Source organism: Elephas maximus, chromosome 6, assembly GCF_024166365.1.
Source record: "Elephas maximus indicus isolate mEleMax1 chromosome 6, mEleMax1 primary haplotype, whole genome shotgun sequence".
In the NCBI taxonomy this organism is placed as follows: Eukaryota; Metazoa; Chordata; class Mammalia; order Proboscidea; family Elephantidae; genus Elephas; species Elephas maximus.
Window position 1 is genome coordinate 63,915,994 of NC_064824.1, and position 26,653 is coordinate 63,942,646.

Genomic DNA, 26,653 nt, shown 5'->3' on the forward strand with positions numbered 1-26,653 from the left:
TGATCCACAGAAATCATGAGATAATAAATTTATGTTGTTTTAAGCTGCTAAGTTGATGGGGGTTGGTTACACAGCAAGATATAACTAATATAAGGTGTTAGATTATAAAGAAGCTATCAAAATAGCTAGCACCCACACCCTCAAATGAAAGAAAGGAAAAAGAAAAAAAAAAAAAGAAAGGTATAAATATAGCTTCAGTTAAAGTTTCAGGATATTTTTCTTTTAGGATTAATTTGGTGATTTTGAAATCAATATAGCAACCCAAAGAAAGTATAAGATTTTAAGAAAACGAGAAATATTAGGTATTTATCGGGACTACGAGAGAACACAAGAAATCTGACAACACATCACCATTAAGGTGTAGGCAATTTTGCACAGGTGAGTTCTATAAACATATAGGACTGGAACAGGTCTTGCCTTTAGGTAAGGCTTTTCCTAATCTCTTTGAAACATATGACAATGAGGATGATGACGTGGATATTATGAGCTTCTATTTATTGAGTTCCTTATATATGTTGGAGCCCTGGTGGTACGGTGGTTAAGCATTCAGCTGCTAGCCAAAAGTTTGGCAGTTCAAATCCACCAGCCGCTCCTTGAAAACATATGGAGCAGTTCTACTCTGTAGTGTAAGGTCACTATGAGTCAGAATTGACTCGACACACAACGGATTTGGTTTTTGGTCATATATGTCAGAGTAGGAAGAAACTGATATTTATGAGAAAAAAAAAATGAAGCATGTACTATATTGCATAGTTAACATAAGCAATCTTATTTAATTCTCACAATAAACCCCAAGTATTATTCTCTCCCATTGTACATGCACACACATACACACACACATATGTAGAGACACAGAGAGAAAAAGTACTTTGCTCCATCCAAGTCACTCAGTAATGAAGTTGTGGCACTGTGAGTCACACTTGTATTTAACAACCCTCACTATCTTGCAATTGCCCCAAACAACCTAATTTCTAAATTTAGTGCCATATTTTAAAGCCCAGGGACACTAGATAGACAACAGTTAGTTTCCATCCTGATTTACTCCAACCATTTTCTATTCAAAACACAGTAAATATGCTATGGAGTGAAACAAACTTTTTAAAACTGGGAAAATATGTGAAAAGGCAATTCACAGGAGGGAACAACTCCAATAGCTAACAAGTATTTGACAGAATGGTCATCCTCACAGTAATTAGACAAATGCAGATTAAAACTAGATAGTACTTTATACCTACTGAATTGATATAATTGGAAATTTCAATAATACCAACTGCTGGTGAGACTGTGAGACCTGGGGACTTTCTCACAAGGTGAGTGGGTGTCTAGAACTGGTGAGAGTAGTTTGAAAATTTGGGGAAATTTAGTATGTATATACTCTAGACTCGGAGCCCTGGTGGCCCAGTGCTGAAAGAACTTGGCTGCTATCAGAAGGTCAGCAGTTCAAATCCACCAGTCGTTCCTTGGAAACCCTGTGGGGCAGTTCTGCTCTGTCTTATAGGGTTGCTATGAGTCAGAATTCACTCCATCGCAATGGGTTTAATTTTTTTTTTTTTAAATACCCTAGACTTAGCACTAGGGTCTACTCCCCAGTTTGTAGGAGCTCGGAGCTGGTGGCAGCCTAGATCTATTATTAGGCGAATGGATAAGTAAAATATGCTGGATGCTGGATGCACACTACGAAACAACAAGCAGCAGCGAGAAGCAGTGAATTAGAAGTACAAACCCAGGTGGCGCAGTGGTTAAGAGGTCAGCGGCTAACCAAAAGATTGGTAATTTGAATCCACCAGCCGCTCCTTGGAAACCCTATGGGACAGTTCTACTCTGTCCTGTAGGGTCTCTAGGAGTTGGAATTGACTTGACAGCAATGGATTTTTTGTATAGCAACATCTTAAATATACAGTATTGAGTGAATGAGAAGTATGAGAAAGAACAAGATCTATTGCACAATAGCACATGTGTAAATTAAAATATGCATGCACATACAAGTTACATATTTTTCAAAGATAACTACATATTCTAAGCCATATATCAAATCCATTAGAATGGCTGCCCATGGGAGAGGGGAAAGTGGAAATGTAGGGTCAGGAATGAATTGAAAGAAAAGGCATACGAAGGAAAACAAGAGGGGCCTTGCCTAAGCTGGTAATGATTATGCATTTTGAAATAAAGAGTGTGATTAGCTCATTTCTCACCACTTGAGTTCCCCTAAAAAACAATTTGAAATATTGTGAAGTTCTATTGCTATTCGCCAAAGAGCTCATGCTGACATCTTTGGGTATCTAATCTTTATTGGAAAGATGAGCCAGGTGAGGAAAATGCACTCTCAAATCCTGAGGGGAATGGAGGAAATTTTTTTCTAAAAATAAATCGGTTAATTTCTCAGATTTGTGCTTGGAGAAAACTCGATGACGAATGTTTTGGCAAGGTGTTAGGACGTGTGCATTAGCCTTGTCCTAATGGAAGAGAATCCGTTGGGCTAAATCATTCCATTTGAGCAGAGCAATCTTGGGGTAGATTGCTTCTCTAGGTACAAACAACGCAAAGAGTCTTTCAGTCTCAGCTCCACTGTACATCCCTCTCATAAACTGCCCAACCAAACGCTGTGGGACCACGTGGACACCTTGCCCGACAAGGCAGAACATACCAATGCAATTGTTCTATAGGATGATCGATCTGATTTCACAAGGAAGAAATTACTTGGAACAGCTGATACATTTCTTCTCCAAAAATCACACGCATTTGACATTGTTTAGAAATGGATCCAGAACATACATACCGTCCAGTTTTTTCGAGCTCGCTTGCACCAGTTGCCTTCAAGTGAATTCTGGCTCATAGCGACTCTGTATGTGTCAGAGTAGAACTGTGCTCCACAGGGTTATCAATGACTGATTTTTCAGAAGTAGATTGCCAGGTCTTTCTTTTAAGAAGCCTCTGAGTGGACTTGAACCTCCAACCTTTTGATTATCAGTGGAGTATGTTATCATTTTGCACCACCAAGGGACTTCAGAATTCACTTAGGAAGTTAGAAAATTATAAAGGAATGAATGAATGAACAAATAAAGCCTAACTAATGAAGCAAAAACCCTGATGGTGTAGTGGTTAAGTGCTACGGCTGCTAACCAAAGGGTCAGCAGTTGGAATCCGCCGGGCACTCCTTGGAAACTCTAGGGGGCAGTTCTACTCTGTCCTATAGGGTCACTATGAGTCAAAATCGACTCAGTGGCACTGGGTTTTTGGTTTTAATGAAGCAAAACAGAAAATACAGGATACATGTCCTTCTCTTGGCTGTGAATTTGAGGACGTATGTCCCACATTAAGTGTTACAGTTTGGCTGAAAATGTTTACTTATTTTGATAAGTACCAGATAGATGAAAGAAAGAAAAAAAAAATAAGATGAATTAAAAATTATTTCATTGTTTTGGTAAAGTCTTTTGAGGAATTAAGGTTTTTAATTTTTATGAGGTCCCAGTTATTTATTGTGTCTTTTGCTGTTTGTGCTTTGGTTATTATGTTAGCTAATCCATTGTGAAAAGCTAGGCCTGACAGCCTTGCTCCTACATTTTCTTCTAAGAACTTTATGGTTTTAGTTTTCAAATTTAGGTCCTTAATTCATTTTGAATTTCTTTTTGTGTATGGTGTTTAAGCATAGATCCCGCATTTGGAAGTCCAGTTTTCCCAACGCCATTTATTAAAGAGTCTTCTTTCCCCCACTGAATGGACTTATCACCCTTACCAAAAATCAGCTGATTTTTGTGTGCGTTTATTTCTGGACTCTCAATTCCATTCCACTGGTCTATGTGTCTATTATTATACCAGTGTCAGGCTGTTTTGATTGTTGTAGCTGTATAATATGTTTTAAGATCAGGAAGATTTTACCAAAAAAACTGAAACCTTAAACCAAAAATATCTCCTGAAGTCTTCTTTAAGCCAAAGAATAGTTTAGCTTAATTAGCAAAGAAAGTCTGCCTTGAGCATTGTGCTCTTTTAAGAACTACACATATGTGATAAAATTGAGAACAGCAACTCTAAAGATTAGATAGGAACCTTAAGGGGAACAGTGAGCTTATGTTAGTAGGGGAGGAAAAAATTGGAAAAGGAAGCTGAGAATGGCACACAACTTGAAGAATGTAATCAATGTCACTGAATTCTACATGTAGAAATTGTTGAAGTTGGTATACGTTCTGCTGTGCACACTCTCAACAACAACAAAAAAAATAAATTTAAAAAATTATATTATTTACCTACACTTCAGAGGGGATAAATGAGGTGTTTTATATAAGTAATTCATCACTTAACCTGATGACTACCATTTTTTAGTTACCAATTTTTTTTGAGAGAGTGGGGGCCTTTCAACAAGGTGGTTTAATGGAGGGCACAGTATAAGTAAAGGCAACAAGGTTCTTTTAAGAGACAACACTCAGCTGTGACAGTACTTTTTGGTGTCCAGATTCTTGTGCTTCTGGTTGTATGGGGCCTTTGAAAAGCACATGGCACCATTGCAGTCACAGTTGCAGATAAAGGCCTGGCACTCTTTGTTGCTGTCTGGAGAGGGGTTAGAGGAGACGACTGAGCTAAGGTGGACCCTGGTTTGCACAGCCCAGGAGCAGGAAGGGAAAAATTTAGAGCCAAATGAGATATCTGATAACTCACTGTATTATGACAATCACGTAGTGCTCACCATGCACTCTATATAACTTAGTGGTTAATACCAGAGCCTTTGAAGTCAGACACAACTGAGTTCAGATGCCACTTATAAGCTATGTAGTTTTGGGCAAGGGACTGCCTTTGAGCCTCAGCTTACTCATCTGTAAAATGGGCATAATAAACCTATCTTGTATACACGCTTAGCTCAGTACCTGGTGCGTGATAAGGGTCTAATAAACGCTAACTCTCAGTTCTTTTTATTAAATAAGGAAGGAGTACGGCATGGCAGCGAAGAGCACAGATTTGGAGTCATATAGGCCTACGTTCAAAAACCAAACATCAACATTGGAATGATTTGGACAAGGATAGTGAGATGGTTGTCCAACTCAAAGAATGCAATAAATGTCACCGAACTGTACATACAGAAAATTTTGAGATGGTGTACCAATTTTTTTTTAATCTAACCACTTACAGTAGAATTTTCTCATTGTGCAGTAAATAGAAGTTAACTATACACGGAACCTCCATGTAGCCATCAACTATTCTACTGTGCTTGCTGCAACACAATAATATCTGCAAAGGCCATGGGAGGGTGAGGGCTTGACATTATACAGATCGGCCTGACCTTCCACACGCTTATAAACCCATTCTGTTTCTTACTGTATCTTCCTCTCTGTCCTCTGTCACTTCATTCTGCCTTAATTCAACTGCTGTTCCACTTGCCTTTAGCTGTCCTCATGCCTATACAAATCACATCTTTTCCTATGAAGAAAAAAGTACACTGGCTTTGTGACAACCTTGTAAAGAAGTTATTTTCTTCTTACTTCAGGGTTTGCGTATCCAACCCAAATAAATATCCAAGGGAAATTCTAAAAGCTTAGTGGTAACCAGGGTAGGAAATCTTGTCTGTTCAAAATTATCTTAAATCAAACTGGCAAGGATTTTCCTGTCTGCTCATAGATATATCAGAGTTCATAGATCATTTCACTCTACAAAGTGGTTAACCAAGAGCACCAGACAGAATTTAAATAATACCTATTTTATTTTGCAGCTCCTGAATTTTACTAGGGAGTTCAAAATCTTTTTTTTTTTTTTCTTTCCTTTGCTAACTTCAAAACTTTCAAAGGCTAACAAAATCTGGATCTTATTTGGTTCTAGTTATAGCAATAGTAAAATTTAGCATCGGAAGGAACAAACATTACTTCATCTGAAGAGTTACTAATAAAATCTCCCAGGCTTTATTCTCATTAGAATACAACTCTCCAGATACATAAAGTAAGCCTCATGAATGAGGCTATGTCAACACATTTAACAGCAGGATTGTAATAAAACTGCGATGACCAGCTTTTCATCGAAAGTCCTCTACCTTTGGGCTATTAGCGTGACCAACTGTACCTGAACTGCAACCTGCAAGCATAAGCTCTTCAAACACCAAAAACAGGGCCCTATTCATAGTAGGTACTCTATAAATAGTAGAACACTATTTCCTTTCCCTTGATCCTAAAAATAGTCTTGACTGGTAAATATTTTTATCTCATTTTTAAGAATAAAAGAAAAAATAATAACCACTTGGCTCCACTTGGTCACTATGAAATCAGATATACATGACTACTACGGCTGGTCACACAAGCTTTACGGCAAAAGTATTTCTAAATTGATCTGAATTCTCCCAACTTAGTCTCCCTTCAGCGTCAACTGCCATTCCTCTTTGCAGAAGTACAATAGTTAGAGTTCTTTTAAGTTTGGGTGGTCTGGGCTCTGTACCATGTGATTACCGTCAATTCAAACACATGGCCATCAGAACAGGGTGAGGATAACTGAATGTCTATGTGAATTACTCTCAATAGGTAAGCACAGTCAGAGGGTACACATGGATAGAAACATTTAAAAGGTCTAAAAAGCATGAACTGCAGTATGCTGGGCCCCTAGGATCACACTACAATCCAACAATGTCTTAAACCAGTACTAACCGAATACTTTTTCAAGGTCTCACGGGTTATTTTCTTGAAAGGAATGAACGTAGAAAATTATCCTCTAATGCCTACTTTCATGTCTTTAACATTAGTAAATAGGGTTGTGCAGTCAACCCTGATGTCATTCTGAAGCAATAGTTCTCTGTAAATCTAGCCTCTTCATTGCATCTTCATTGGCAATTCGCAAGCCACAAATACAGTTATATCACAATTTTCCACAGAGTGGATATTCCCCAAAGAAAGAACGCCGTCCTTTAAAAGTGACAAAGCAGTTAGGCATACTCCTGAGCAGTAACATTCAGACCGAGATCACCAAGAACTGACAGATGACAGTTTTCAACGAAGAAAATAATTACATCCATTTGCCATACTGATGCGTTTTGTGACGCTATAAAAACTTTTCCATAAAACCAAAAACCCGCTGCTGTCAAGTCGATTCTGACTCCTAGCGACCCTAGAGGACGGTAGAACTGTCCCATAGGGTTTCCAAGGAGTGGCGGGTGGATTTGAATTGCTGACTTTTTGGTTAGCAGCTGAGCTCTTAACCACTGCGCCACCAGTGCTGCTGTCAATAGAGGCTAATATAAAAATGAATGTATGTATAAGTAGACCATTTTTCGTCTCATAACCAAAAAAAAAAAAAACCCAGTGCCGTGGAGTCAATTCTGACTCATAGCAACCCTCTGATTATACACATATAAATTAAAAGGAAAATAATGGTAATTAACAAGTTAATGTAATTTTTACTTTAAAAGTGGAAAGGCACTTTTAAAGCATAACACAGCAACAATAAAACATACACAACTCATAAAATTCAAGAAGAACATCAACACACTCTAAAGATCAGCAAGAATTGACGTAATAATAATTTATTTTATAATTTATCTCAGAATTTATAGTATACTTACAAGATAAACTTACGCACCTTCCATTTCTAGGATCTTCCAGGACTAAAAGGCAGATTCTTCCCAGGTTTCTGAAAATATGAATATTTTTTCCTCAACGTATAGGAAGAGTTGCTTTTAAAAGAAAATGCACATGAAAGGCGAGCAGGCATTCAGTTATACTCTGTCTTGGATTAAATCCGGGAGGCAATGGGAGAAAACACAAAAAGATAATTGTCAGTCAGACTCTTCAACCAGTTCATTTGATACTTTCTTTCCTCCTTAATGAAAGAGGAAAAGAAATCTTTGGCACTCTGAGTGACTGTGAAGTGCAGCCTCCCTTAGATCATCTAGATGCACAGCTGTCCACCAGCATTATTATTTAGGCAGTCAATAAGGTGGTTCAAGGGACTGGCTGAAAGTCCCAGGTTCCTTCGGTGGCCACGACTCAAGCGCATCATGATTTGTACTCTGCAGCTGAAACCTTGAAAACTTAGCACTGAGCAACAATGAAGATACTGTATGATTAACTAGAATTACAGAGGAAAAAAACGCAAAGTGCTTTCAGATGGTAAAAAAAAAAAAAATGATTATCACAAGGAAGGCAAAGTGACTGCTGAATTTAAAAGGCAATAAGTGTAAAATTTTCCTTTTTCCTTGTTCTTTGACTGAAGAAGAATTGATGCCTTTGAATTGTGGTATTGGAGAAGAATATTGAATATACCATGGACTGCCAAAAGAATGAACAAATCTGTTTTGGAAGAAGTACAACCAGAATGCTCCTTAGAAGCAAGGATGGTGAGACTGCGTCTCACATACTTTGGACATGTTATCAGGAGGGAAGAGTCCCTGGAGAAGGACATCATGCTTGGCAGAGTACAGGGTCAGCGGAAAAGCGGAAGACCCTCAGTGAGATGGATTAACACAGTGGCTGCAACAATGGGCTCAAGTATAACGACAATTGTGAAGATGGCACAGGGCAATGTTTCATTCTGTTGTACACAAGGTCGCTATGAGTAGAAACCGGCTCGATGGCACCTAACAACAACAACAACAACAAGAGTAAAATAAATAAATAAACATTAAATGCCACCACTCACTCCAAAAGATGTTAAAACCACAGAGAAAATTTCCAAAGCATGTGTAATGAGCTAACACATGAAAAAATATTTACACAAATAATTTTAGGATGAACACTTTGCTCAATAATCTGCTAAATTAGAAAGAGAAACTGATTCATGGTTGAGGTGCATTATCTGAAGAATACACAGTGTCCAGAAATTCAGTTGCTTCTTTCATCAAGATCCATGTCAGATTTGCATTAGTAAAGCTCATGCAGTTATTTAAAAAAAAAAAAAAAGAAGAAGCAGAAGTACAAGGAAAAAAAACAAGCTGGAGAACTGGTAGCAAGCCAAGAAGCAAAATGGAGCGTCAGCAACGTTCATTTCCCAATGAAGAGGGGGTTTATTGAAATACAAAAAGGCCATGTCTTTCCTTTCAGTCAGAATATGAAAGTTAAGCTACCCAATGTTCCTGAAAAAAAGGATTGTTTCTACTGTCTAAACACCATTCAATACCTGTTATTTGTATTGGACTCATGAAAAAGCTGGAGTTATATTTTTCATGTGGCAAAATGTCACTCTGCATGTCAGTTAATTGTAAAGATGCCTGGCCACTGTGTGCATCTGAGTCAACGATTTTATCTTATAACAATGGTTCTCTTCCTTTTATGCCTCAATATACTTGATGTAAATTTTATTCTCCCATCAGTAACAGTGACTCCCTACTGTAATCATAAAACCTTTTGTAGGTGACGATGTTAAAGTGTCAGAATCTCTCTCCAGCAGGAAGTTGAAGGAGGCCTACATAGTTAAGCATCTTCTTCCAGTCATTCTGATATGGCTCCCAGGGGTTGTAAGCCCCTCCCCTTTTGAGAATCACCAATCTTTCAGTGAAGACAAGGAATTTACATTGTTTAATGCCAGATTTGCAAGCTTCTAGAACATGAAGTGTATATGCTAGGTGCAGCAAGGGCATCCACTAACTCATATTTGGTAGGACTTGTGCTTAGATTTTTTTTTTTTTTTTCCTGTAGCACTGAAAGATTTGTGCCAATCCACTAGCTTACTTGTGATCATTGGCATAAGAAGGTTGTCTGAGGTTAAGGGTCTAGACAGTCTGTGGAGCAGAATGAAGTTCCACTTTGGCTTATTTGTTTAGCTCTCTAACCAAAGTTAATAAACCACAGATCAAAGCAATTTATTGACAGTAATATTAATGACAGCCTCAGGTCTAAGTGAATTGTCTCAGCCTTTTGGTCAGATGTTCTAGCTGTCAGAAAGATGGAAGAAAAAGGCCATTCCTAGCCTTGGCTGTCACTATATTCACCTGAAACAATTAGCTTTAGCAGCCACATGCATCTTTAAGTGCTTCATGACTATCTTTTCATCCTAATGGGTGAATACTTACATATAATAAAACAATCTTATTTTAAGTAGGCATTGTAATCCAGTGGATGCTGCGGTGGGCCCTCCACACCCACCACCCCCATTCAGAATTAAGACAATCATTCCTCCAGATGCCCGGAGTGTTGGCTGCTGATGACTCACACCTGAGCCCAGTTCCACAAATTGTTCTCCCACTATGGGGCTGGAGGATCTATATACAAATCAGGGCAGGCACCAGGGTAAGGCAAGTGAGGAACCGGCCTTAGAAGCAAAATTCATGGGAGTACCAAAAAATGCAGTAATATTTGTGATAGCCAATTTTATGTGTAAGGGGTCCTGGTGGCGCAATGGTTAAGCTCTGGGCTACTAACTGAAATGTCGGTGGTTCAAACCCACCAGCGGCTCCATGAGAAAAAAGACCTGGTGACTAGTGGTTTGCTCCAGTAAAAACTACTGCCTAGGAAACCATCTGGGGCAGTTCTACTCTGACCTATATGGTCACTATGAGTTAGAATCGACTGGACAACACACAACAACTATTTTATGCTGTTACGAAGTAGTTACATGTCATTAAGTCAGAGGGTCTTAAGTAAAGCTGATTACCTGTCATAAGATGAAATTGGGCCTCAACAAATCAGCCAAAGACCTTAAGAACAAAAAGGGGGTTTCCCATTGCAGCCCCTGGAGCATCTGGAAACCACATCTTGGGGATGGCAGAGTGGCTCCACCAACCTCAGAGCACTCACCTGGGACTGCCGTGTGAAAGAGAAACGATCTACCTTTGTGAAGCTAACAACAACAACAAAAAAAAGGCGGGGGGGGGGGTTCTGCCTCTAGACTATAAACAGACATTTTGCCAGAACTCCCTTACTCTGCATTCTTCCTATCACCTGACCTGCAGATTCTGGGACACAAGCCTGCAGGAATCTCCAGCCTGTTGTCCGCTCCCCACAATCACCTGAGTCTCTCTCTCCCTCTGTATATCTTACTGGTTCTTTGGTTCTGATTCTCTAGAGAACCCCAAGCAAAATTTTAATGGAATATTTTTAAAACTAAAAAATTTTAAAAAATCCAGGATGATAAAAATACCAAAATTTTAAATAAAAACAGGATCAGTATGATTGATTTTTCCTTTCTTCTGAGGATGGGAGATGTCTCTGCACAGCACTCTTAATGATCCCCATCTTTACTTAAATTTTTTAATTTTTTGTTCATCATGGATTTTTTGCATTGATTTTGAGATTTTAAAATGTTGCATTAAAATATTATTTATCTTGATTACTGAGTTTTTTAGGGGCCCTTAATACATGCCCCCGGAAACCCTGGTGGCATAGTGGTTAAGTGCTATGACTGCTAACCAAAAGGTCAGCAGTTCGAACCCACCAGGTGCTCCTTGGAAACCCGATGGGGCAGTTCTACTCCGCCCTACAGGGTCACCATGAGTCAGAATTGACTTGACAGCAATGGATTGTTGTTGTTGTAGAATATAGGCCCGTGAGGTGACTGCCCTACTCAATTTACCCTAATTCCAGCCCTGGCAGGTGGACTCAGGGAGTACAAATGCCTGGCCTTGCCTTAAAGGGGAATAATGCTGAAGGGCCATCCCAACTCCAGACTTCCTGGTAGGATCACCTGAGGCCTTTCTTGTGACTTCATCACAGTCCAGTCCTGCTTCCTTTGTTGCCTTATTGATGTTTTTCCTTAGAACACTCCTCTATGCAAGTCTCTGTCTTAGGTCTCTTCCCTCTAAGACATACTCGTACTCCAGAAAAACAAACCAGTTACTGTGAAGTCAATTCTGACTCACAGTGACCCCATAGGACAGAGTAGAACTGCCCCATAAGGTTTCCAAAGTTGTAACCTTGAGGGAAAGGCATGTGTCAGAGTTGTATCCTCTCAACATGCTTATTCAATTTGTATTCTGAGCAAATAATCTGAGAACCTGGACTATGTGAAGAAGAACACAGCATCAGGATTGGAAGAAGACTCATTAACGACCTGCGTTATGCAGATGACACAACCTTGCTTGCTGAAAGTGAAGAGGACTTGAAGATCAAAGACTATAGCTTTCAGTACAGATTGTACCTCAACATAAAGAAAGCAAAAATCCTCACAACTGGACCAATAAACAACATCATGATCAAGAGAAAAGATGGAAGTTGTCAAGGATTTCATTTGACTTGGATCCACAATCAACACCCATGGAAGCAGTAGTCAAATCTGCTGCAAAAGATCTCCTTAAAGTGTTAAAAAGCAAAAAATGTCACTTTAAGGACTAAGGTGCGCTTGAACCAAGCCATGGTATTTTCAATCTCCTCATATGCATGAGAAAGCTGGACAATGAATAAGGAAAACTGAAGAAGAATTGAAGCCTTTGAATTATGGTGTTGGTAAAAAAGAATGAACAAATCTGTCTTGGAAGAAATATAGCCAGAATGGTCCTTAGAAGCAAGGATAGCAAGACTTTGTCTCACATACTTTGGACATGTTATCAGGAGAGAGGTCCCTGGAGAAGGACATCATGCTTAGTGTCTTAGTCATCTAGAGCTGCTATACCACAAATACTACAAGCAGATGACCTTAAAAGAGAAATTTATTCTCTCACAGTCTAGTCAGCTGCAAGTCCAAATTCAGGGCATTAGCTCCAGGGGGAGGCTTTGTCTCTCTGTTGGCTCTGGAGGAAGGTCCTTGTCATCAATCTTTCCTTGGTCTGGGAGTATTTCAGTGCAGGAACCTCAGGTCCAAAGGACACAACTCTGCTTCTGGTGCTGCTTTCTTGGTGGTATGAGGTCCCCATGTCTCTCTGCTCACTTCTCTCTTTTATATCTCAAAAGAGATTGGCTTAAGACACTATCTAATCTTGTAGATCTCATCAATATAACTGCCATTAATCCATCTTCTTACATCATAGTGGTAGGATTTACAACACATAGGGAAATCACATCAGATGACAAAATGGTAGATAATCATACAACACTGGGAATCATGACCTAGGCAAATTGACAGATATTTTGGGTGGACACAATTCAATCCATGGCACTTAGTAAGGAAGACAGCAAAAAAGAGGAAGACCCTCAAGGAGATGGATTGACACAGTGGCTGCAACAATGGGCTCAAACATAACAACAATTGTAAGGATGGCACAGGACTAGGCAGTGTTTTGTTTGTTGTACACAGAGTCACTATGAGTTGGAACCAACTTGACAGCACCTAACAGCAAATACAATCTCTAGGGAAGCAGATTGTCACATCCTTCTTCCATGAAGTGGTGGGTTAAAACTGCTGACCTTCTGTTTAGCAGCTGAGCGCTTAACCACTGTGCTAGCAGGGTTCCTTATCCTCATACTAGAGGTGAAAATTGAGGGTCAGAGAGGCTGAGAAACTTGCCCAAGGTCTCAGAGTTCCTAAGAGGCAGAGATGAGAACACAGGTTAGAATGACTTAAAGCCAGTGCTCCTCATCATAGCATCCTTTTTTTTTTTTTTTATAGGCTAGGGCCTGAACTTGGGGCTACGGTCAATAAACCAAAGGTAAAACCCAGATGCCAATAATCCTCATGCAGTCTTTTGGTTGAAATTCCTAATCATTGACTGGGTTCTATGTTCTCTTATTTCAAGGAAGTAGGATTTTGACTATATCAGACCCTGTGATAGGCAGAATAATGCCCTCTGAAAGATGTTCACATACTAATCCCCAGGACCTGTGAATATGGCAAAAAGGTATTTGCAGATATGACTAAGAGTCTTCCCATGGGAAGACTAGACTGGATTATCCAGGTGGGCCCAATGTAATCACAAGGGTCCAAATAAGACAGAGGGAAGTGGGAGAGTAAGAAAAGGTGATGTGAAGACAGAAGCAGAAGTCAGAGTGATGCACCCATGAGCCAAGGAATAGAGGCAACCTCTAGATCTGGAAAAGGCAAGAAATGAATTCTCCCCTAGAGCCTCCAGAAGGAATACAGCTCTGCTGACATCTTAATTTTAGTCCCTTAAGACCCATTTTAGCTTCTGACTTCTAGAACTTTAAGATAATAAATTTGCATTGTTTTATGCCACTAAGTTTAGGGTAAGGGAACCTAGATGGTACAAGCAGTTAGCGATAGGCTGCTAACCTAAAGGTTGGCTGTTCACACCCACCGAGCAGCCTCACAGAATGAAAGACCTAGAAATCTGCTTCCTTAAAGACTATAGCCAAGAAAACCTTATGGAGCAGTTCTACTCTGTAACACATGGGATTGCAATGAGTTGGGGGCCAACTTGATGGCAGCTAACAACAAGAAGAAGTTCAGGGTGATTTGTTATAGCAGCAAGAGGAAACTAGTACAGACCCCTAAGGTGTCATGGCGTCACTCACATAACCCTGAATTGCCATGGATCCCTAATGGAAATCAGGCAGAATCGCCAGAGGAAGTTAATGAAGATTTCTTCATTGTATGATGTTTTTAAAAAAAATTTCAAAAGAACTTGTGTGTATGTTGACGGACTGAAGATCTGTACTGACTCCAGATGGTCATGTTCTCGTGATGACGGATGTGCAGGACAGACTGAGCCCATCTACATGAAAGGAGAGAAATCATTAATGAAGTAAGGCTAGTACAATTCAGGCAGTCTTTATACAAGCACAATTTTTTGCTTTTCGGATTCCTTCAGTCATAGTTTTTGAATTGTGGCAGGAGATGAACATTCCTATTATTTTAATAGGGAACCCACTGTTCTGTTTTTCTTCTCTTTCCTTGCTGCGCTGGAATGGTTTGGAGTTCAAGCTCCCCCTGCCTTTAAGCAAAAATAGACATTTTTGTTCTTGTGGATTACATATTTGTGTCTGATGGGCCATCAAGGTTTTTTATTTTAAAAAGCTGAATGCAGATTTTTTTTTTTCTTTTTTAGATTAGGTATAAGAAAGAGGACAAAATGCCTTGACTAGAAGCCAGTGTAAGAGAATTTGTATGTTCAACAAAGTATCTTACACAGAAACAAGGGGAGCCAAACTTCGGGCTAGAAAGGGGTTCTCCCGTGGGCATGGGCAAGAGAAGAGAGAAGAAATGACCACGTGTATATGAGTAGGGGAGTGAGGGGAGATAGTTACATCTAAGCAGATGGCAACATGAGCAACCTTACGATGATATTCTTGCCCTACGTGTGTGCCAGCAAGATCTGGTTCTGCTGCCAGTGGCCTCTTAGAAGCAGAGTTTCCACTAGGGAAGTCCTAACTTTTATCCAAGTGAGCATCTCCTGCCCCTGGGGGCTGAGTTTGCTCTACTTGTCCTCTGCTTCTCCTGAGGATTTCACTCCACGTTGGGGATTCGTACACTTATCGTGTTGTTTCCTTGCTGACAACGGCTCAGCAGCTCCTTTGGGAATTTTATTCAGAGGTGGTTGCACATTATTTTGACTCCCTCCATGGAAGTAGAACTCCAGTCTGATGGACGTGGTGACAGGGTGCTGGTGACACTAGATTGGGTAAAAAAGCAAGGCATAGCTGTAAGTAATGGTGAGACTTTTCCCTGTGAAGTGCCAGGGGGCAGACTCACAGGGAATGCCACGTCAGTGGGGACAGAACATTGGCAAGGATGACATACCAAATTTAAGTGTCAGAAAGGTAGAAAACCTGCAGCAGTAGTGCCCAAACTTGGTTGCCCTCTTTTTTAATGGAACCCATGTCTTATACCTCTATATTCCTCCCTACATCAAGCACAATGCTGGGTGTGTACCAGGGATTCAATAAGCACTGGGTGATTGATTATGCAAAATTCACAGTAGCAGCTATCAAAGTTTGAACCTTACTATTGCCAGGTTCTTTGCATATGTTTTCTTATTTCAAACTGTCAGCAACCCTCATTTTAACCCTATCTTAAAATGTTAGTAAGCTGAGACTCTGAGACGTTAAGAAACTTGCCCCAAATCACAATGCTAGTAAGTGGCAGAGAATGCACAAGCAGGTTGTCTGACTCCAAGCCCACTATGCTATACTGCTTCTTCTCTTCTCAGGCATAATTGGAGGCAAGTGAGAATGGCACAGAGCATTTTGCCTTATACCTGTTTTAACTAGTAATTATAAAGACCCTCCATAAAACTGTGTTAAGCCAAACAGTAATGTTCTCTTGAATAGCATCATCTGCTAGAAAACAATGTTAGATAGGTAACTGCCACTGAGTCAACTCCAACTCATAACGACCTTATGTACAACAGAACAAAACATTGCCCGGTCCTGCATCATCCTCACTATCACTGGCATGTTCGAATTCATCATTGTGGCTATTGTGCCAAAACATGTCACCAAAGGTCTTCCTCACCCTCCCTGGGCCTCTGTTTCATCACCCATGGTGTCTTTTTCCAACGATTGATCTATCATGATGACATGTCAAAGCATGCAAGTCAGACAATGTTCTGTTGCGATCCATAAGATTTTCAATGGAGGCTGCACAAACGGCTTGAGCTTGACTACTAACCTAAAGGTTGGTGGTTTGAGCCCACCCAGCAGCACCGAGGAAGAAATGGCCTAGAGTTCTGCTTCCATTAATATTACAGCCAAGAAAACCATATAGAGAAATTCTACTCAGCAACACATTGGGTCACCATGAGTCAGAATCGACTTGACAGCAACTAACAACAACCATATTCGAAGTAGATCGCTAGGCCTTTATTCCCAGCTGTCTTAGTGTGGAAGCTCTGCTGAAACCTGTCCACCACGCGTAGCCCTGTTGGCACAGCTTCTAGCATTACAGCAATATGCAAACCACCGCAGTACAACAAACTGACAGATGGGTGGTGGAAATACTAATGTTAGGGGGGAAATGAATGTTTGGGGATTATAAATGGTTTAAAAACTATACATCGGTATTTTTACAATATGGAAATACATGAATTTCTAGCTGTTATTTTTACTTTAGAGATGTTTGAAAGGCAGCATATCCTCCATAGCACTTTTCTCTGCCCCTCTCAGCTGTTCATGTGGGTTTTACTGGCAGGTTTATCATTGCACCCCCTTTCTCCTATGTGTCTAAAGTGGGGCATTTCTGCCACCCACTGAAGTTCAGTTCTAAAAAGGTAATAGCTTTGGGGGAATAACAGAGGCTTAGTTATTTTTTCAAGTTAGTGTGAAGTAAAAGGAATAGAGCAAGCTCTTCCCAGATGTCTGATTTTTAGTCAGCATGCTGCTTGAGGCCCCTGGTTGAACACATTTCAGCCATCCTGTGCCTGAGGAGAAAAACACCACTCCTGGCTCACGTCGCTATGGTAACTGATGCTCAGCAGGCAGTTGCAGTTTCATTTAACATAACTGGCTTTTAGAACTTGAGGGGAAAGTATGCTTTCATGTAAAAGAAAGGAAAAGAGGAACAGTTTAATTAATGTGCCTCAATTTAACACAGGCATACAGGTCATTTTCACTGTTGGACCATATCTTGTTTAGCTCCGTTTTATACCTGTCTCAGATCTAAGGCATCAAAGGGTGAAATATTTCTCTCATCATGTGTGAAGTGCACAAAGTGGGCAGAAGAAGAGAAACAGGAGTTGTGTGGGGTCCTCTACGAAAGGGTTTTCGTATTATAAAGCCATCTCTGCTTCAGAGTGTGTAGAAGAATCGCTTCCTCTTCTCTCTCCTACAAAGGAGGCCAGAGAGATGGGTTGCTAGGCAACCTCACACTGAAGACTGGGGTGCTTTGAAATTAACATAGCTGACCTCCCCATCATCTCTGCAGCTCTCCTATTCAAAACCATTTTTACGAGGCAGCAGGACTCAATAAAATAGACATAAAATGTAAATATAATAATAAAGAATAGAGGAAATAAATCTTTTTCAAGCAAAGGCCAGGATTTACTCAATAAAAAAAGCAGCAGTTTGAGAGAGCAAGGTTGAGGGGAAAAATGGTGCTAGCCTCTATGAACCAGAACCTTGTATTTAAAATACTGTTGGAAGAGAATTTTCCTCACTATGCTTTTAAATTTAGTTTATAACTGCCATGTACACTACCACAGGAAGGGTCTGAAAATACTTAAGGGCAAACAAAAAACGTATCTGCTTAAAATAGATATAGACATATAACAAAACGCTGAACCCTCAGTTCTCAGTACCCAGTGTTTTGCTTTAGCTCCTGACCCTCCTATTTTTCTTCTTGCCCCTGCATCATTAATACGACAATGGTTGGTGCAGGAAAGGGTGGTGTTTATTTTGCGAGTGGTTGAATATTTGGAAGGAAACAGCAAAGCTGGCCTATGGAGGAGAGCAAGGACTCTTGTCAGCAATAAATTAGTTTGATTTTTAAAATATCTCTTATCATTTGGACATAGTTATGGTAACAATTTTAAGATAGGCTGTTAAGTATATCAACATTCATTCAAGATTGGTGGTGACAAGAGGAGAGCTGCAAACAAATCCTGACCTCTTTTTAGGTTTGTTTTTTATAGTATCTCAGGTGAAGCAATTCTGAAACTATTTTAGATGGATTATTGAATTGAAGAAATGAGCAAATATGTTAAAATTGTTGGGTTCTAGAGTTCTCACTGTTGGAGAAGAAACATACAAATAAAAACTGGAGGAAGGTAAGAAAGAACCCTGTAAGGATATACTGGAATTGGAGGAATTGGTGTGATTTCTAAAACGCACCAGTGTGTGTAAGTGTGCACAAGTGTGTGTGCCCATGTGTGTACACATATATGTATGCATGTGTATATACACATACATATATTTCCTATCCGCTAAGCCTAGAGCCAGTGATACCTTAATAGCAATGAGCACACTTCGCACTCAGATCTTAATTTGTAACACTATTCCTCCACTGAATGGAACCAGGGCTCCTCAGAGAAGTGGCTGATTCCAGGGCTGGGGCACCATGCTCACAAGTTGAGCCTGGAACATCGTATTATGCCAGAAAGTAGGAAATACTCAAAAAATGAATGATGGGGCCATGTCACAAGGTCACAGGAGCCAGTTGAAGGGACTACTGCTGGTCAAATCTGAGACAATTTGAACTTCGAAATGATTGGAACATTAATGATTATGAACTCCTGAAAAATAGGAATTAATATATGATATTAAATAGATAGATAAATTTAAAAATCAAAAAGTAAAAACAAATTCAATAATTAGAGAGAAGACTTCTGTTCACCGTAAAATGCCGAGGGCCCTCTGGTATGTGTGGAGGAAGTGCCAGAGTTAGAATGTTGTTGTTGAGTGCCGTCGAGTTATTCTGACTCACGACCCGTGTGACAGGGCAGAAATGTCCCATAAGCCTTCTTGGCTGTAGTCTTTACAGAAGCAAGTCACCAGGTCTTTTTCCTGTGGAATCCCTAGGTGAGTTCAAACTGCCAACCTTTTGGTTAGCAACGAAGCGCTTAATCATGATGCTACCAAGGCTCTTTTTTGGGAGTTAGAATCCCGTCCTCAGAACTGTCATGATAAAGATTGGAACAGGCAAAAACCTTCAACAGATGATACATCTAGGAGAATTTTTAAACAGGAGCAGGATATTTGCATGATTTTGAAGTGTCTCCTCACTGTTGCAAGGAGAAAACAACTCAAACAACATCTTGACTGAGTAATCAGAATTAATTTCACCCATGAGGGGCAGACAGACATCTTGTACTTCCAGATGTGATACCCTGAGAAGGACACAGTATCATTTATGTAGTATTAAGGCCAGGAATGTATAACTTAAATTATGAGGAAGAATCAGACAAACCCAAAATGAGGAGCATTCTACTAAAAAATGGTATAAATGATGAAGAAAGACTGTGGAAAAATAGATTAAACAAGACTAAAAAAACATACCAACTAAATGTAATACCTGATCCCAGAGCAGGTCCTGACTGGAAGAAAAAAGTGATACAAAGGACATTAACAGATCAATTGATAAATTCAAAAAGGATGGTAAAGTATTGCATCCATGTTAAATTCACTGAAGTTGATAACTGTGCTGTGATTGTGCAGGAAACTATCCTATTCTTAGGAAATAATCACTGAAGTATGTAGGAATAAAGGGCCATCCATGTATGATGTATACAATTTACTCTCAAATTATTTAGAAAAAAAACACACACACACATATGTAGGTTATCAGAAGGGACCAGTCCCTGGAGAACATCATGCCAGTTAAAGTAGAGGGTCAATGAAAAAGAAGAAGACCCTCAACAAGACAGATAGACACTGTGACTTCAACAATGGACTCAAACACAGCAACAATCGTGAGGATGTTTTGTTCTGTTACACATGGGTTCGCTATGAGTCGCAATTGACTTGACAGTACCTAACAACACGTATGTAAGAATATATAAAATGTGCGTATATGTGGTATATGAACACACAGAAAGACAGCACAGAAAGCAAAATGGGGTAAAATATTAACAATAATATCTATCTAGGCAAAAAGGTTTATGTGTGTTCTTTGTATTCTTATCCTTGCAACTTTTCTTTAAGTGTAAAATTATTTCCAAATGAAAAGTTAAAAAATTCAACCCAAAATGGAATTTTTTTTTTTTTTGGTAGAAACAAAACAATTTTCACTGGAACTAAAGTTTGACATTTTAAGTAATCTATGAAAAACAATAACTGCAGAAACCCAACACACACAAAGTGACACTACCCTTTATAAGAGATAGGAGCCTTGGTGGTACAGTGGTTAAGTGCTGGGCTGCTAACCCTCGAAAGGTCAGAGGTTCAAACCCACAGGTAGCTCTGCGGGAGAAAGATGTGGCAGTCTGCTTCTGTAAAAATTGCAGCCTTGGAAACCCTATGGGGCAATTCTCCCCTGTCCTAAAGGGTGACTGTGAGTCGGCATTGACTCAACGGCCACATGTTGTAAGAGGCAATAGGTTTCTGTGTTTGACACGGAGAAGTAACATCAGAATCCAGACACATCTGATTTTTCCGATTTCTTCCCTTGCCTCTTTGTGTGGGGTATGCACAATCATTTTAACTTTGGTTTTGGGTTTTCTCAATATCCTGAATTTGCTCCTCCCCCTATAATCCCCCCTCCCGCCCAAAAAACAAATCATTCCTCTGCAGGTAGTGACTTAAGGCAACATAAAAATTTGGCCAGGAATTTTTCAAGGAATTATATGTCAGGGAGAAGTTGTCTGTCATTCATTGACTAGAGCAATTTCAAGTATTATTTTAACTCTATGAAGAGTATTTATGTAACAGCATTTTTTTCCTTCAAATTTCTTAAGCTTAGTGTGTTTTTCAAAGAAATTTTAAATTCCAACTATGAAATAGAACCTGTTACTCTGACCCATTATAACTGGGGATACTACAGAATATTTCACAGCTCTGTTCTTCATGTTTCAAGTGTTTTTTAAGGTTCTTACATCATTTATCCATTAAAAATAAAACTAGGTTTCCTTTGGAGGAAACTGAAATAGTAATTACCTTCTTAAAATGAATTGATGTTTCTTTGTTTTTCAAAAAGCCTCTTTTAGTTTGCCAAAAGAATTTGAAGGAAAATAAAAATAACATATATCCTATTTGAAAACAGTCTGGTTTAAGGATTGCCACAGATTCTGAGGTTATGCCCCTCAGAAGGAAGACATTTGGAACCTGCTCATTACTTAGCTTTCCTCGCTTACGGGATCAAATTGCTTTCATAGGCATTGTGCCAGATTCATTGATGTGCACTGTATGGCAGATTGTAGAGTGAAGCACTTTTCTAAAAAACATCTGGTTCTTAAGAAGAGTATTAGAATGTGGGTAGCACTTTTTTGCTCATAATTATTATTTATTATGTTACAGTAACCCCCCTCTAATCTGGCAGGCCGACTTCCAGCAACCACAACCAGGAACCCGGAAAAAAATGAAAACTAGTTCGGAGTCCAAGGAAAACAGAGGACGAAGATTCCAAGAATAGGAAGAAGTGGTACTGCCCTTTGGGTCAAAGCCTATTTATTTATTATAAAACGGTTAAAGCCATTTAGCATAAGGACTCTCGATGCCACCTTTATATGCAGTACCTATTTCTGCAGTTACTGTTTTTCCCTTCACCCCCTTAACAAATATCACACATCCCTCCTGCTAACTCCAATCCTTCTAAAAGTCCCCTGGACTCCACCCTTTTCCTATACAGGTTTCCCTTTTTGCCTACCTCATCTCTCTCATACCTTCAGTATCTACTGGCTTTATCCCATTAAAGATTTTAAGATACTCAAGTAGCTCCTACATTAAAAAAACAAAGGCACATACAAACAAAAACCAACCAAAACCCCACCTTCCAATATCCCTCTGTAGTCATCACTCTATGGCTGTCTTACCCTCAGCTCTCCTTGTAAAAAATTTTCTGTATTTCTCCAGTTCCTCAACTCTCATTCACAGGCTACCGCTAGCCTACAAAAAAGCTTTGCTCAAATTAGGAAAGAGGCCCTCTTCCTCCAAGGGGATGTAGCTCCAGCTAGCAACACTTGGAGTATTGTATTTCAGCACCCTCTGTTCCCTGTCAACTCCACAACTGCATACTTGGGCCCTTCGCAATTTGTTATTTCCACTGGGCTCTTATTTATTTAAATTTGGTAGGTTCATCATTAAAACTCTGTCACTAGACAGTGGACTCATTTTCAGTCGACCCCAACTCATAGCGATGCTATGTGTCTCAGAGTAGAACAGTGCTCCTTAGGGTCTTCTTTTATCTTTTGTTGTTGATGTTAAGACTATACACAGCAAAACACAACAATTCAACCATTTCTACACGCACAATTCAGTGACATTGATTATAAGGCATAACCATTCTCATCGTATTTTTTGGAGTTGTTCCTCCCTGGTTAATATAAACTGATTGTCCCCTAAGGTTTCTACCTAATCTTTCAAGTTGTTGTTGTCACTTTGATCCCATATAGACGGCTTTTAAAAGAACGTACTTCTCAAGGCAAATGTTTTTTTACCAGTTAAGCTAGACTATTGTTTGGTTCTAGGAATACTTCAGGGGATATTTTTGGTTTAAGGCTTAAAGATTATCTCAGGGCAATAACAGTTTCAGGAGTTCATCCAGCGTCCATGGTTCCACAAAGTCTGGAGTCCATGAGAATTTAAAATTCTGTTCATTTTTTCTCTTTTGACCAGGACTCTTCTATAGAATCTGATCAAAATATTCCGTAACTGTAGCCAACTATCATTCAGTTCTTCGGGTCTTGTGGCAAAGGAGGCAGTTGTTCATGCAGGCAATTAGCCACACATTCTATATCCTCCTCCTATTCCTTACTCTCCTTCTTCCTCTGTTGTTCCAGGCAAATACAGACTAATTGTTGTACCTTGGATAGCCACTTGCAAGCTTTTAAGACCCAAAATGCTACACAAGGACCTACAAACTAGGAGGTAAAACACATACACTAAACACGGTATTAGGACAATTAACTGGCATGTCCCATGAAACCAATGAAACCATGACCCCAAACCACCAAACCATGGATCCACATCTCATGAGGTTTTTCAGTGTACATAAGCAACCTCAGCAGCTACACTTTTATTTTTGTCCTTGTTGTAAATATATTGTCTTAAGCTGAGTTCTCCAGAGAGAAGCAAAACTTATGAAGCTTAAACATATATACATATGTATACATATACGCTCTCTCTCTATGTATATATATACATATACTTCAGTGGCTATTGCGAATAGTGCTGCAATGAACAGGCTGTTCTGATTATTGTAGCTGTATAATATGTTTCAAAATCAGGAAGTGGGAGTCCTCCTACTTTGTTCTTCTCTTTCAACATTGCTTTAACTATTTGGGGGCCTCTTGCCATTCCACATAAACCTGAGGACTGGTTTTTTGATTTCTGTAAAGAAGGCTGTTGGAATTTTGATTGGAATTGTGTTGAATCTACAGATCGCTTTGGGTAGTATTGACGTCTTAATAATATTGTATTTTTTTTTTTTAATTTTTATTGTGCTTTAAGTGAAAGTTTACAAATCAAGGCAGTCTCTCATACAAAAATTTATATACACCATGCTACATACTCCTAATTGCTCTCCCTCTAATTAAACATCACACTCCTTCCCTCCACTCTTTTTGTGTCCATTCTGCCAGCTTCTGACCCTCTCTGCCCTCTTATCTCCCCTCCAGATAGGAGATGCCAACATAGTCTCAAGTGTCTACTTGATCCAAGAAGCTCAATATTAAGTCTTTGAACATCTTTCCATTTATTTAAGTCTTCATTAATCTCTTTCAGCAGCGTTTTTATAATTTTCATTGAATAAATTCTTCACATCCCTGGTTAAATTTATTCTTATTCTCTTAGATGCTTTGTATACAGAACTGTTTCCCTAATTTCACTTTCAGGTTTCCCATTGCTGGTATATAGAAACCCCACTGATTTTTTTTTTTTTTTTTTTTTCACTTACCTTGTACCTTGCAACTTTACTAAATTCTTCTATTAGCTCTGGAAGTTTTCTTGCAGACTCTTTGGGATTTTCTACAGACAGCATCATAAAAAAAAAAAAAAAAATCATATCAGCCGCAAATTGAGATAATTTATTTTCCAATGTGGGTACTCTTTGTCTTATTGCTCTGGCTAAGACTTTTCAATATGATATCGAAAAGAACAAGCAGGCACTGTCGTCTTATTCCCGATTTTAAGGGGAAATCTCTGAGTCTTTCTCCATTAAGTATAACGTTGGCTGTTGGCTTTTCATATATGTCCTGAATCATATTGAGGAATTTGCCTTCTATTCCAATCTCTTTAGAGTTTTCATCAAGGAAGGATGTTGGATTTTATTAAATGCTTTTTGTGCATCCATAATCATGTGGTTCTTTTTCTTTGTTCTATTTATGTGATATGTTACATTGATTTTCTGATGTTGAACCATCACTGCATTGCTGGAATAAATCCCACTTAGTCATGGTGTATGACTTTTAATATGCCATTAGATTTTCTTCGCTAGTATTTTGTTGAAGATCTTTTTCATCTATAGTTATAAGAGATACTGGCCTGTACTTTTCTTGTGTTTTCTTTGCCTGGTTTTGGTATCAGGGTTATGTTTGCTTCATAGAATGAAGTAGGGAGTATTCACTCCCTAGAGTTTCCACTTGCTGATTTTTCGGAAGTAGATCACCAGGCCTTTCTCCCGAGGTGCATCTGGGTGAACTTGAACCTCTAACCTTTTGGTTCGCATCCAAGTGCATTAACTATTATTTACACTACCCAGGGGCTTCCCTAGGGTTTCAAGGAGCAGCCGGTGAATTCGAATTGCCGACCTCTTGGTTAGCAGACAAGCTCTTAACCACTATGGTACCAGGGCTCCAAATTTGATTATAGCAACCCTGTATGACACAGTGAGTCCTGCTGACACAGTGGTTAAGAGCTCCGCTGCTAACCAAAACGTCGGCAGTTCGAACCTACCAGCACTCCTTGGAAATCTTGGGGGGCAGTTCTACTCTGTCCTATAGGGTTGCTATGAGTTGGAATCGACAGCAATGGATTTTTTTTCTTTTTTTGGTTTGTATGACAGATTTAGAACTGCCCCATAGGATTTCCTGGACTGTAATCTTTGCAGGAGCAGATCACCAGGTCTTTTCCAGAGGGGCAAGTGAGTTTGAATCGCTGACCTTTGGGTTAGCAACTGAGCGCTTAACCATTGCGCCATCAGGGCTCCCTCTCCTTAGGAGCTCCTATAGTCTGTTACCACTGCTGCCATTTTCTAGAGTAGTCTTTGACTCTTTCACTTCCTGAGCCTTTCCCCCAGAAATTGAAGTAAACCAGATTACATTGTGTGAACAATTAGCAGTAAAATGTGGATATGGAGTTGAAAACATGGCAACTTTTGTGTTTTTACTCATTTTTGCTCTGCAAAACAGCTTTGAACAGTTGGCGAAAAGCAACTTTGAAAGGGTTTTCTCTAAAAAGTATATATTTTCTCTAATGTGGAATATATGTTCATTACAGTTAGATTGAAAAATGGGAAATAAAAATTTTCTGATATTTCACCAAATATAATTATTGTTGTCAATTTGGTTTATTTGCCTCTAGTCATGTATATATGCATATTTTTTTGAAAATTTTAAGATATTACATGTCTAGCTGTTTCCTTCTTTTTTACTTACTACTCTGCGAGAATTTTAACAATTAAAAATCAGTGAAAAAAGTTTTTTAAAGTCTTTGAAAATAGAGTATTTGGTAACTACACAGAACTCCATTATTAAACTTTAATACATTTGACCACTCCCCTTATGCTGAATACTCAAGTTATTCCAGTTTTTTGGTATTACAATTTTTTTTTTTTAACTGCAGAGTGTTGAGAACATTTCTGAGTATTTCCTACGATAAATTTCTCTAAGTCAGAGGCTACCCACAATCGTAAGGCTCTCGATGTACACTCCCGAACTGCCCTTCAGAAAGGCTTCTCTGCACCTCTGCAAGCAGTGGATGAATGTGGTTTCCTTGTCCCTTGCCAACTCTTTAAAAAAAAAAAGTTAACTTACTGGCACTAGCACTGTCAGACCATCATCCTGTTTTAAAGTTATTCAATTGTCCTCTCTAACCCTACAACACGATGGCTCCTGTCAGATTCCCAGTTAGTCTTTTGGTTTCCATAACGAGTTCAGTATCTACTTGCACCCTGAAGTTCAACCAAACTCGCTCAGCTGCATGTGCATAAAACCCTTCCAGAATTGTTCCAGGTTCCTGAACCCTGGGAAAGAAGACAATTTCCTCTTGAGACCCAGTTCACCGTACTAGCTAGCTTCAGGTCAGAAGTACATTAAATTTGCAATTGCCTCCTGTAGTTGTTA

The 26,653-nt window shown here is 39.3% G+C and overlaps 1 long non-coding RNA gene across 1 annotated transcript; it reads right to left on the reverse strand.

Moving 5' to 3' along the window:
• Positions 1-12,150: 12,150 nt before the first annotated feature.
• Positions 12,151-25,725, reverse strand: LOC126077741 (uncharacterized). Its single transcript, XR_007517841.1, has 3 exons — positions 24,268-25,725; positions 15,256-15,397; positions 12,151-14,500 (listed from the first exon to the last, which is right to left on the reverse strand). It is a non-coding gene; the product is annotated as an uncharacterized LOC126077741 (long non-coding RNA).
• Positions 25,726-26,653: the final 928 nt, after the last annotated feature.